Below are 13,057 nucleotides of genomic sequence, written 5' to 3'. Positions count from 1 at the left end.
TAAATTAAAACATCTATGTGATAACAATGAGGTATTAGCTAATTTAGACCCCTCTGTCAAATTCACTGAAATATTTGTACTTCTCATAGATACAATCTAAATGCTCTCTAAGTTGCAATGTATGAAACAACCAAATGCATAAAGAATTATGATATTCTGAGGATTTTTCCCTCCTAATTCCATATTTTTTGTGGATTCTAGGGGAACAGCTCAGAAAATTCATGCTTCAAATCTAGATGTTCAAAATACAGAATTGTAAGCAGCATCAGAAAATAAGTTGCCAATTCAAACATGACAGCAATTTGTAAATTTTGTTTTACAACCTGCCACTCTTGAAATGATTTCTTCTTCCTCACCTATGGCTGCTTTGAACCACAGTACCTTTTAGACCATTTTGTTGAGCAACTTCAAGTGTTCTAAACATAAGCCCACATATAGAATCCAGAGTGAGTGATTTTGTGATGAAATTCTGAAAAGAAGGGTAAACTTTCCACAGTGGAAGATCATGTTGGATTTTATTCCTTTTTGAATTCCCCACTGGTTAGGAGAATGATACTATTTCTATTGACATGATAAATATGTTTAATGATTCCCAACTGTAGAAGCCTCAGTGCAGAATAAACAGACTAAACTTGGAGAAAGAGATCTGGGCTCAACTTCTTCTTCAGATTTATACTGGAATTCACAAAGTGATAACCATTTTTGCTACTCAGGCAATTCCATAGGACTTATCTCCTAAGACATAGATAGGTTGTGAATCTGTGTCAGAAGAGGAAATTTTCACATCATGAGTTCTATATGATAATCCAATCACAGATCTCTCCTATAGCCTAATAAATATTCTAAGCATTGGACTTGAGACTTATTCCCTCTTGCTGATCTACAGAAGTTGTATTTTGAATTTGATTGTGAAATGAAGATTAGGGAGAAGGCTAATTAGGAGTCTGGGCCAATGTTAAGTTCCTTTCACTCATATTTCACTCATCAATTGCTTTAGTAGACATAGGGGAAGAGAAGTGGAAAGGATTGCAGAGGGAATCACATCTTCAGTTCCTGCAGTAATTGCAAGGTGACTTCACTCTTGAATACCACAATAACACTTAATAGTAATTTTTATCTTCCTCCAAATGTTCATTGGCAGACAAGTTAATGAAACCACAAAATTCCAAAGTATTCTTTCCCCATTAGATTCCACTTGTCTGACATTCTGCTCTCTTTGACTGGATCCCAAAGTACTCAGTTGTCTTACAAATGTGCCAATTCCTTAAGCAAGAATTTGTATATGTAGGCAATTTCAGCGAACCTATTGCTTTACAATTTAATTTTGGCAAGCACTTGGGCTTAGCAGACTTCTTCTAATGTAAATCAATCCACTCATGGTTATTTCATCTTTTGTACTCGATACCAGTCCCTCCACCTTCTGGGGATGGACTAACTGGCCTCCTGAGCTTAAATCATAGCCTGTCACTGGCTTTCAAAATTGAAGTGCATTTCTTAAAAACTAGGAAGAAAAGGTCGACTTTTCTCATGGCAATCTCCATTATTCCATTTTCTCATACAGAAACATCCCTTTATAAGCCACATGTTTCTGGGATTAATACAAGATCACTTGTAGCAGAAAGACAGTATAGTAATAACTCATTTTTCTGTCCCCATTTGCAAAGGCAAGGGCCTTACATAAATATAAACTTCTGTTAACTGCTAAGGCTTTCACTTTAATCATATTTGACAGAAATCTCATTAATATTAAGTTCTACTGCTTATGTGAGAAAATGTCCAAAGAACTAAAGTAGCTGTGATTTCAATAGGGCTAGAAATTCCCAGCATGGGGTTACCTTACTCTAATGAAAATTACAACTTTTTTATGATGATGTAGATTTGGATTGGGATAAGTCCTTAGAGGTCATTTACTCTAATACTTTCATTTTGAAGATCAGAAAGTTAGAATTTAAGTGAGGTATCTAAGGTCACACAGTTAATAAGTAGAAGAACCACAGCTTGAACCCAATCAAGTCAAGTCAACAGAAATGTATTAAATATCTGTTATATGCCAGGTACCATGCTAACCAGAAGGGGAGGACGATACATTAAAAATGTTAAAACACAGTCTCCGCAATCAAAGAACTCACAATAAAGAGAGACAATAGTCTAACAACTAAGTCTTATTCAAAATTCAGCATTCTTTCTACCACACCAAGTTATGCTGTTCTCAGACTACTGCATGTGAGGTATAGAAATTAAGTGACTTGCTCTAGATTGCACACCACTAAATATCAGTATATAGGTGAAGCTCAATCTTCCTGATTCCTCCCAGTTTAAGCCCTCCATTTAATCCATTATATCATGTTGCCTCTTTATTGAACATGCATAAAATGATATATTGATCATAATTGAATCTTTTCTAAATAATAATTTATGGCCTTGGTTTTAATTAACTGTACTCTGCTATACAACAATGTTTCCCGGGTCTCTTGAGTCATATCTGGGTGCTTGCCCTTAATTTAAATGGTCTTGGATTGTCACACTTCTCTTAGGTTGGTCTCTAGATAATGTGTCTGCCTTGTCCCTTTGCTGCCCCTGCTGTTATCGGGCCTGTCTCTAGCAGCCTCATTCCCTCTATTTTGCCCTGAGCTTAAAAAACAATTAGCAAAGAAATTTATTGAATACCATAGTAAATATTAGAAAATTCATTAGTTTCAGGCTCTTTCTTTTATGGATAAAGACACTTTAAATCAGAGATACTTCCCCTCCCTCTTATTTTCTGATTAAGGTCTGTGTTCTAAGAATAAATGAAGAATAATGGCTGATATTGGGGAAGCTGGCAGCAACAACAATCTTCACTCACACAGTTGATGGGACTGTTGCTTAAATAAGAATACTAAAAGCAATATAGTCTAGAGTAGGAGGAGTTCTTTCCACTCCCAAAAGCCTTGATAAAGGCAAGATTGATGGTTAACTAAGGTTTAATTTGAGAGCTCTAAGGAAAACACAGATCAAATTCTAATTCCTTCCTGGTCTGATCAATGAATTGGTAATATTCCTAATGTATTATGATTTATTAATTGTCCTCTCATAGTTTTATTTTAAAATTTCCAAGTTCTCGAAGGTAACTGATATTATTCTCCCCATTTTACAGACTCCTAATTCCTTATAACTCATAATTCCTAAAAGGCATTAGGAAATTCTTCCTTATATAAAGCTTTTTTGCTGTTCTTCCTCATTCTGCCCTTTAAAGTAAAAAAAAAAAAATCAAAACTAAATTTACTTGCAAAGATACCTTTTTAAAAAAATGTGGCAACAAATCCTGTCTCTTCTGAATCCTTTTTAATAGTTAAACATTCTCAAGTTTTTAATCAATGTTTATCATATGGCAAGAATTAAATGTCAACCCCCCCCCAAAAAAAACTGACACATTAATTTATAGACCTATCAAAAAATTTTTGAACAGTAAAGTGACTGTGGGACTTGTTAATGCTTGATACTTGAGATATCACAGTGTCTCAGAAGCAGAAAGAAGCTCAGAAGTTACCATCTCTAACCTGTATCCAAGAAAGAACTCTTTTCTATCTTATTTAATAAATGAAAAATCATTTTTTTCTTGAAGACTTCATTATGGGAATACTTCCTCTACCTCCTGAGGTAGCCATTTCATGTTTTTGAAACAGGTTTTTTTTTTTTCAGAAATGTCATAACAGATATGTTAGAAATGCTTATGACCTCAAAACATTGCAATCACTGCAATAGGATTAAATGGAAAGTTCTATTTGACAGATCTAGTATTTCTACCTATGTTAAAGATACTTTCTGGGCATACATAGAATGGATAGCTTATTCTTAACAGAGGTATGTTTGCTTAAATAGTCATTTGTTGACTTACAGAATTAGATCCATTAATTACTGTATTAAAATATCATAATGGTATTCCACCATACATCAATAATATCGACATATGCTAATTAGTCTTGGGAGGTTCTTCTGAACACAGACTTACTGCAAAATACAAATATTCAACCAACTTTCAGAGAAGGATTAGGGGAAAATAAGATTTGTTCCCTTGGATCTAAAGTCAATAAAGTTAAGCTTACCTAAGCCAGAAAGGGAACACATTTCAGACTCAGGATCAGAATTAAAACCTCAGGATTGCTAAAAAATCCTCTTAGGAAGAGTGTGTCTAAATGCATATATTAGAATTAGACCACTGACATCTCTTCTGGCTTTATGCCATAAAACTATTTCATTTAATACAACTTTAAAAAATTAAATGGAGTAAATACCTATATTCTCAGAAAACTATCCTGAATATTTGCATTATTTAATATATTTTTCTCTTATACTTACCCTAAGACAACCTGCTCCTTTTCCAAACTATCAAGAAAGCAATTTTCTTATATATCATTTAACTTATCACAAAATGACAAATTCTCAGAAGTGAAAGAAACCTCAGAGGCTACATAGCACAAAAATCCTAGAGCATAGACAAATAGTCACCCTTCATTTTCTCAGTGATCTCTTGGGATTTGAAGTTTCTGTCTCCAGAGGAAGCCCCTATCACAAATGGACAGTTTTAATTCTTGTTAAGGACCATGCCTAAGTGCACTGTAAGGGGCAGCTCACTTCTCCGAGAGCCTTCACAGCTGTAGACATCTGAAGGAGCTGCAAAGCAGCCTTTACTGACACAGGTATTGCTTGTGGACTAGGAAAATAAATTGGAGGCAGAGGGAAGAGGAGAGAGGTCAGAGGATGCAATGGCCTCTCAGTGGGTAGGTCAGAGAACAGCAACTGCCTCTCAGTCTCCTTGAATCACCCTCATCCTCTCACAAGAAGAGAAGAAAAAATCTACCAGAGGTAAAGCAAAGTTACATATTGTGTTCCCAACAAATTCTTAAGATGTTTTTCCCTTACATCTAATCTGAATTTGCTTTTTTGTAACTTACTTGCGTTACTACTAATTTTGTAGTATAGAAAAAAGCACAATTCTAAACATTCTTTTACATAAGAACTATTGAACCCCCCCCTTAGTATTCTCTAACTCAAGCTAAACATCCCCAGTTTCTTCAAGAGATCCTTCCTGATTGCTCTGATCTTCCTCATCTTGTTTTTTTTTTTTTCTCCTCAGGATGACTTTCATCTTGTCAATGTCTCGATACCCAGAAATGAACACAATGGCTTGACCAAAAATAAAGCTGTCACTCCTTTATTCCTAGACACTATCTCCCATTGCAACTTAAGTTCATATTCATTCTCTTGGCTGCCATATCATATTTGACTTGAATCGAGCTTGAAACTCATTTACATCTCTAAATTTTTTTTTGCATTTAGTATTATTGTTGTTATTGTTGTTTTGTTTTGAACCCAAATGTAATATGTAACACTCATATTGAAATTATTCTCATGTAATTTCATTTTATTTACCCAGACTAATGTTCTCTTTTTGCATTCTGCCTTAGTCTTACTATTGATAAAGATGTCTACCCCACACTAATCTGCATTTTTGATATTAAGAGCATTACATGCTTTATCAAGTACTTGGCTAAAATTTTTGATAATTATAATTATAGCATTTCTCAAGTGTACAATTATAGTGATTCTGTCACAAAAAAGGAGTATATCTAGATATATGTTCTTGATGAAGCCGCACAGAATGTTTATGACTAATTCATGCTTTTTCTTGGTTTTCACTAACCATTCCTTCAATATTATATTTTAGAATTTTGTAGAAAATAACATCAAGTTCACTACCCTTTAAAAAGAAATAATAATTCAAGATATTAGTCTTTTGTCATTCTCTAGATCATTTGCACCTCCCCCATTATGAATCTTCTGCAATGGAAATCCAAATTTACAAAATTATAGAATTGAAAGGCTTGGAGTTTTTCAATTTGCAAGAAGATTCCTATAAAGAATAAATATATCTAATATGTATGTTTGTTTATTAAGCTAAAATCTTGCTGTTGTGATAATGCATACTTCCTGTGGTTGAAAAATAACCTTTCTAATTCCATTCTGAAACCAAGTTTCTAAGAGTAGATATGAACCTAAGGACTGATGGCTCTAGATTAAAGTGACCTGGGATTCCATTTCTTTTTCAGCTAAAATCTTTGAACATCTCAATGTTTTTGATCTTAAGAAACCCAACAAAGTCTGATTTCTTCAATTTTATCTTTGATTTATTATTCTTCAAATGTCTTATGGTATTGAGTTTTGAGGGGAAATTCTAGTCTTTCTTTCTATTATTTCTTAAATTCTACAATATCCTGAAGCATTGTTGATTTGGGCCGATCAGGAAACTGGGTATCCTTGATGCACCTAGGATGTTCTTTCCCCAAACAAGGGCTGAATTCTCTCATTGGGCTATGAAAGAGCAAATTTCCTCTTGGAGAATAATGTGGCATTCTACTAAGTAACAGTAGTTATTTTGCCAATGTTGCTATCTATCCTTCAAACCTGATCTAAACGTCCAGTGCCCTTTGAAGTCAATGGAAGCTCTGCCCTCAGAGGAACTCGGTGCTGTCTGGGCAAGAGTAAGATAATAGATGAGTCTAATAAAAAGGAATATAAGGAGGAAGAGGGGATGTACTCTTTGACTGTGGTGCTACATATTCAAAGACTAAAGAATTCTAGTCTACATCAAAAAAAAAAAGTATTGTGCATGTCAATGAGAACTTTGCGAAGGGCAATATGTAACTCTACAAAATGGATGGGAGAGCTGATCTGCATCTGGGTTAGGAAACAAAGAGCCAATGTAGTATAAGTAATCATATCATTCTGAGCTGACCACTTTCATCCAGAGTCAATCCATATATTAGTCTGTCATGACAGCTCAGTCACTATTCTTTCTTTCTCTCTTTTATTCATTCAACCATTCACATAATAATCCAACGAATCATATATGACCTAGAGGGAGCCTTGTCATGTATTGCTTATGTCAATTTTTTAAAGTTAAAAAAAATTGAGGACATTAACATTTTCTCAAAAAAACAGATGTTGTAAAAACTGAATTTTTTAAAACTGGCAAGGAGTTTAGAGATTTTTTGAAAATAATTCTTTTATATACATAAATGTAAATTGGTTTACCGACAGTGCTGAAAAGTTAAGTCATTTTGCTCAGAGGCACACAACTAATATATATCATAGGCAGGACATGAATCCAGATCCTTGTGGCATTAAGGTCATCATTCTAACTACAATGCCATGAAGTCTCTCTTAGGTAATTCTCTAAACCTATAAATTATGGAGAAGATGCTTCCTGAGGTAATTGGGGTTACCCAATACCAGAAGTTCTCAAAGGGAGCGTCTGAGATCCTTTCAAGGAATCTGTGCGATCAATGCTATTTTCATAATAATTAATAAATAATTAGTATGTTAAAATATTCCTCTCTTTGTCGTTTACATAGCTGTAACCAAAACAACATGCTGAAATACTGAACGTGGAAGAGGATAGAATTCAATTGTCTTCTTTTAAGCCAGATGTTAAAGAAAATTGCAACAACAACAAAAAAGTTAAACAATGACCCTTTTCTCATTAACTTTTGTTTTGTTTCATAAAATATTTTTTCATAAGAAATTCCTTTCCAGGCTGCATAATGCCCCAGAAACTTCTTCGCATCTGAAGTTCATTTAAAGTACTTTCCACCCTTTTAGTCTTTCCCTTTCCTTGGCTACCTCCTCCCAGAACCCCATTTTAAGAATAAAGCCCAAGCTAACTGTTTCTTAATTCCCAAGCTCTAGGTCTGACTCTCCCAGGCTTTCTCTACAATTTTAGGTACCTTCATCTCCTTCTCTATCTTCTTCAGCTCTTTTGTATATATTATTCGTAACTGTAACTAGAGCCCCAAAAGTACATAGCTTTGGGACTCTCTTCCCATTGTGTTAGAGATCAATGCCCCAAGCCTGTCTGACAGATAGTGCTGCTGAACGTTTAAGAGAAGAGAGATCCACTCTCTTCACTCTTTGGATGGTTTTCTGGCTTGCATTTTTGAGAGAAAGAGTTTCACATCTCACCCAGAGAGAAATTCCTCAGTCTCTAGGGTAGCAAGCTGTGATTAAGGACATGATTGAAGTTCTATATGTCAGCTTCTTCCTAGAGGAAAATATAGATGATAGCAAAAGAGCTGAAACTTTCAAAGGATGTAAACATTTTCTATTGAAGATGGTATGTCTTTGAAGAAGGGATATAAATATACCTACTAGATTCAAGTTTTATTTGATAAAATGTGTTTGTTAAGGAAAACAATGAATGTAGGCTTCTTGAGAGTGCTATTAACATATTTTATATCTCTAACACTTGGTACAGTCTATGGTATATAGTAAGAAATTAACAAATACTTGACTTGAGAAATGTATTATCTATACTAATATATAATAGGCTTATTATTTTTATTTTTAAATGAATATGTTTTACATTGTCAATTTTAATTGTTTATATTGAAATATTGAAACATAGAATGCATGTGTAAGCAAAAGCTTTTTGTGGTTCTCAATAATTTTTAAAAATATAAAGAGATCTTGAGACCAAAAAGTTTGAGAACTCTTATTCTATAATAACAAAATCATAGGTCCTCTTCTTACCTTTTATAACTCCCTTCCCTCCTCCACAAACTCATATTGGTTTGAACTTATGATTTCATCACGTTAGGGAACTAGTGGTGTAGAAAATCTCTTTCCCAACACAAATCATCAACTCAATCAATCAACAAACATTTCAAAAGCCTGAAATATTCAAGGCATAGAATTGGGACTAGAGATACAAAGGCAAAGCTTAACTACTGCCCTCAAAGAGTTTATATTCTATTTAGGAAGACAATAGTTAATACATATGCTTATCTATAGTATGTATAGATAGTATGTGTTTGTATGTATATTTTTACATATACGTGTGGTATGCATGTGTGTATATATGTATTATACATATAAAAATACACATGAAAAATACATTAAAGGCAAATTTTTTTGTGGGACTCAGGAAATAATCAGGAAGTTATAAGGGGTATTAAACCTAGGGAGTGGAAGAGGCAGAGATTAATTAATTATTTATATTCTTAGAGCATGAATTAGAAAAACTAAAAAAACAAACAAACAACAACAACAACAAAAACAAAAACAAAAAACCACGATTTTTCCACAGTGATCTACTTGGTTCATGTAGAGCCCTTGTTTTATGAATCTCAGATTCTGAGACATCACATCAATGGATGCTCAGAGAAAAACTAAGAAAACTATATATGTATAAATTATGGCATACCATAGATGGAATAAATGTTCATTTTCTGATGAGCTTATGGTATATTTTGGGAAGGAGAAAGCAGAACACAGAATAAGAGGAGGAGAAAGAAGAGGGGATATGGTGTGTGTGTATGTTAAATGGCTCTGCTAAGCAGCCAGTCACCTCATTAGATCCATATTCTGTGATAAAAGCCTCCTGAGCTACATAATAACCTTTATCCCTTGATAGAGCTTATTGGACAAATAAGGACACAAAAAGAAAAGGATGATGGTCTCTGTCCTTGATTGTATCTAATAATTTCATCTGATTTAATATAAGATTTAATGCTTTAATTCAGTTCGGTAGGAGCTCGTTGGAGTCAGGACAAATCTGTGTGTGGTTTTTTCTCTTGGAATCACCAGAGACTTTCTAAATAGCTTATATAGAATCAATGAATTTACTCTAAGATGTAGCTAGGTGACCCAGTACAGGGTGTTGGACTTGGAACAGGAAAATTTCAATTCAAAACCTGACTCAGACATTTGGTAACTTAACCACTGTCTGCTTCAGCTTTCTCAACTGTAAAATTGGGTTGATAATTACTTACTTCAAATGGTTGTTATAAAGATCAAATTAGATAAGACACAAAACATATAAAATGCTCTACATATGTTAAAGTGCTATATAGGATCTCATTATTATTGTTATAAAATGGCTAAGGCTTCCAGGAAAGAAGCATGATGTGATTCATCATTGACCAATTTCTCTTTCTATGAGAATTTTCTCAAAAAATTATAGAAGATAGTTTCTTATCTTTATTTTCAGTATACCATAATACACCTGTTGAATTAAACTAGTAACTTGGACCTGAAAGGTATAGGGATAAAGCAGTGTTATAGAATAGACCCTTTTAATGAAAGTAATTTTAACTAAGATCCAATTTGTCTTTAAACAAAGTAGAATAGTCAAAGGGTCAAACATTTAGAACTGGAAGAAATGTCCCAAAGCCATCTAATTCAACAGCCTCATGTTATAGACGAGAAAATTAAGTTTTTTAAAGATAAAATGCCCAGGATTGTGCAGGTATTAAGTAGTGGGACCAGAATTTAAACCCACCTCCTTTAAGTTCAAATGCAGTGCTCTTTCAGAATCACCAATAGCTCCATACTTGTATTTCATTCAAATGTTTATCATAACAAAAACAAGTTTGGCTTTTCTGGTATTAACAGACATTTTTCTTCTAGAAATGGCCATTTCAAGCCATTTTTAGCCTAAAATAATCATTAATTTTTGAGGAAAGGTGAAACTTAAAGTTTTCCCCTTTTAATTTTACTCTGTTTTTACCTGACCTTAGCTTATCCTGAGATTCTTTTAATTACATCCCAACTCCCCTTTACCTCTCTTGCTGGCTCCTTATACTGAGCTTCATTTCAGCTAATGTGTTTGTTAATGTTGCATCACTCATTCCATGTTGACCTCTCAATTCTTTTGAAAAGAAGAAACAAAATCGGAGAGGTGTTAGTTGCATTGGGGAAGGGTCTAAGCCGTCCAGACACCTGAGATACTGCTCAGTAAGCCACATGTCAGCCAGTGGATTTCTTTTTGTATCACAAATTGACACAGCCAAAGAGGCTGGGACAATATGAGACTTCATTACTATGTTCTAAGAAGACTCGGGTCACTGATGAATTCTCTATGCCAAAGTTCTTACATAAAGTTCCCTGGCACCAGGAGCTATGTTCCCTTATCAGAAGGTAGGGACTAGGGGAGGAATCCAGGTCATTGGGAAGGACTTCAGGAACGGATAAATGACCCTGTAACAAAACTCAGTGACAAAACATTTTTAGAAAATGTGTCCTTATGACTAACCATAGCTGATCTACATGTAGTCCAGATGAGAAATGCACTAGGTAAAGAGATACTTGTTTTTGGTAATTTGGTCTTGTTTATACTTTAAAACAATGACTTGATACAGAAAACAATTGGTGGTTTTGGGAGCCTAGGCCTCCAGCTAACCTGGGTAGTAGCCCTGTAAGATTCTTTGTGATTGACAAATGAGTATTCAGTGGCTAACCTTCTGAGTATGGAGGTTCTCCACCCTTAGGCTGATCCATGATGGCAGATATGTAAGTCATTCCCAAATCACACTTAAAGATGTTCAGCTTGGCAGGAATTGCTGAAGCTGAAATTATATTGGCAGAGCCTTTGGAAATTTTCATAATTCAACACGGAATTGAAGCTGCAAAATTGTTTAAGGTATTTCTGTAAAGGGGATCCTAGGACCTTCTGAGGAAGCCCATTTCTTTGAAGGATAAACTATTGAAGTATCAGACTAACTTTGATATGGGCTGATATCTACCTGGGATTTTTATCCATAGTCTTAGCAAAAGGACTAAGGCACTGGGAAGTTGGATTACCATATTCCTAGTCATAATGCTAAAAGATATGTCAGAAGAAGGGTTTGAACTCAGTTCTGCCTATCCTCAAGTTTGGCTTTCTATTTACCAGGCCACAACACCTGTCAAACGAGACTTGGTATGCTTTTTTACAATAAACACACAGAAAAACAAAGAAAGATGATTTTTACATATCTAAAAAAAAAAAAAAAACAACCAACAATTACTCTGCAGTACCGTGTGTTCTATGTGAATTCTTGCAATTCTTTTGTTTAAAATAGAAGTACAGTACATGAACTGATGCTAAGTGAAATGAGCAGAACCAGGAGATCATTATATACTTCAACAATGACACTGTATGAGGATGTATTCTGATGGAAGTGGATTTCTTTGACAAAGAGAAGATCTAATTCAGTTTCAATTGATCAAGGATGGACAGAAGCATCCAAAAGAAAGAACACTGGGAAAGAATGTAAACTGTTTGCATTTTTGTTTTTCTTCCCGGGTTATTTAAACCTTCTGAATCCAATTCTCCCTGTGCAACAAGAGAACTGTTCGGTTCTGCACACATATACTGTATCTAGGATATACTGCAACATATTTAACATGTATAGGACTGCTTGCCATCTGGGGGAGGGGGAGGAGGGAGAGAGGGGAAAAATCAGAACAGAAGTGAGTGCAAGGGATAATGTTGTAAAAAATTACCCTGGCATGGATTCTGTCAATAAAAAGTTATTTTAAAAAATAAAAAATAAATAAAATAGAAGTCAGAAATTTAATTGCTTATAAGTTTTTCCTCCTCTGTTAATGAGGAGTGGAACCAGAGGATATGAGGTCAAAGGGACTGAGTTCAAATGGTGATTCTGCCATTTATTATTTAAGTTATCTTGAAACTCCCATAATATCTATAGGTCTGTTTAATTGTCTGCAGAATGAAAGGATTGAATTAGGTGATTTATAAGTTTTTTTCCAGCCCTGAATCTATGGTCCTGCGATTTTCTTTGGCAGGATATCTACAAAATAACACATCGCCTCCTTTTATTTAAATGTATGTTGAATATATTTTACAAGCACAATTTAATTCTCAAATTTTATTATAAACATCTGCAGAGAGGAATTTAATAATTAGCAACTATCTGTAGAAAAGGAAGGAGGGCTCAAAGGTGGGGTGGAGTTGGTAAATAGAATGCCTAAGTAATAGGAAGATCTGGGTTTCATACTTCAGACAATTGTGTGGGTCTGGTCAAATCAACTTTAAATTCCCTCAGATTCAGTTTCTTCATCTATAAAAGAATAAAAGCACCTACCTAAAAGAGCTAGTAGAAGGAAAAAGTGAATCATATATGTAAAGTGTCTGCAAATCTTACAATCTTATTGCAAAGTGGCAGTGTTGTTTGAGTTAATATTTTAGTTGAAATAATGCTGTGGTAGAGACTGAGGCTGGTGAGTCTTTTCAGGT

General features: G+C 34.5%; 1 protein-coding gene across 1 annotated transcript in view; it reads right to left on the bottom strand.

The window, feature by feature from the left end:
* GAS2 (growth arrest specific 2) overlaps positions 1–13,057 on the bottom strand; it is a 136,125-nt gene that overhangs the window by 103,373 nt on the left and 19,695 nt on the right. The gene's annotated exons all lie outside the window — the stretch shown is intronic.

This window comes from Antechinus flavipes, chromosome 6, assembly GCF_016432865.1.
Source record: "Antechinus flavipes isolate AdamAnt ecotype Samford, QLD, Australia chromosome 6, AdamAnt_v2, whole genome shotgun sequence".
NCBI classification, from domain to species: Eukaryota; Metazoa; Chordata; class Mammalia; order Dasyuromorphia; family Dasyuridae; genus Antechinus; species Antechinus flavipes.
Note: the sequence above shows the minus strand (reverse complement) of the source record. Positions and strands in the feature narration are given on the sequence as shown.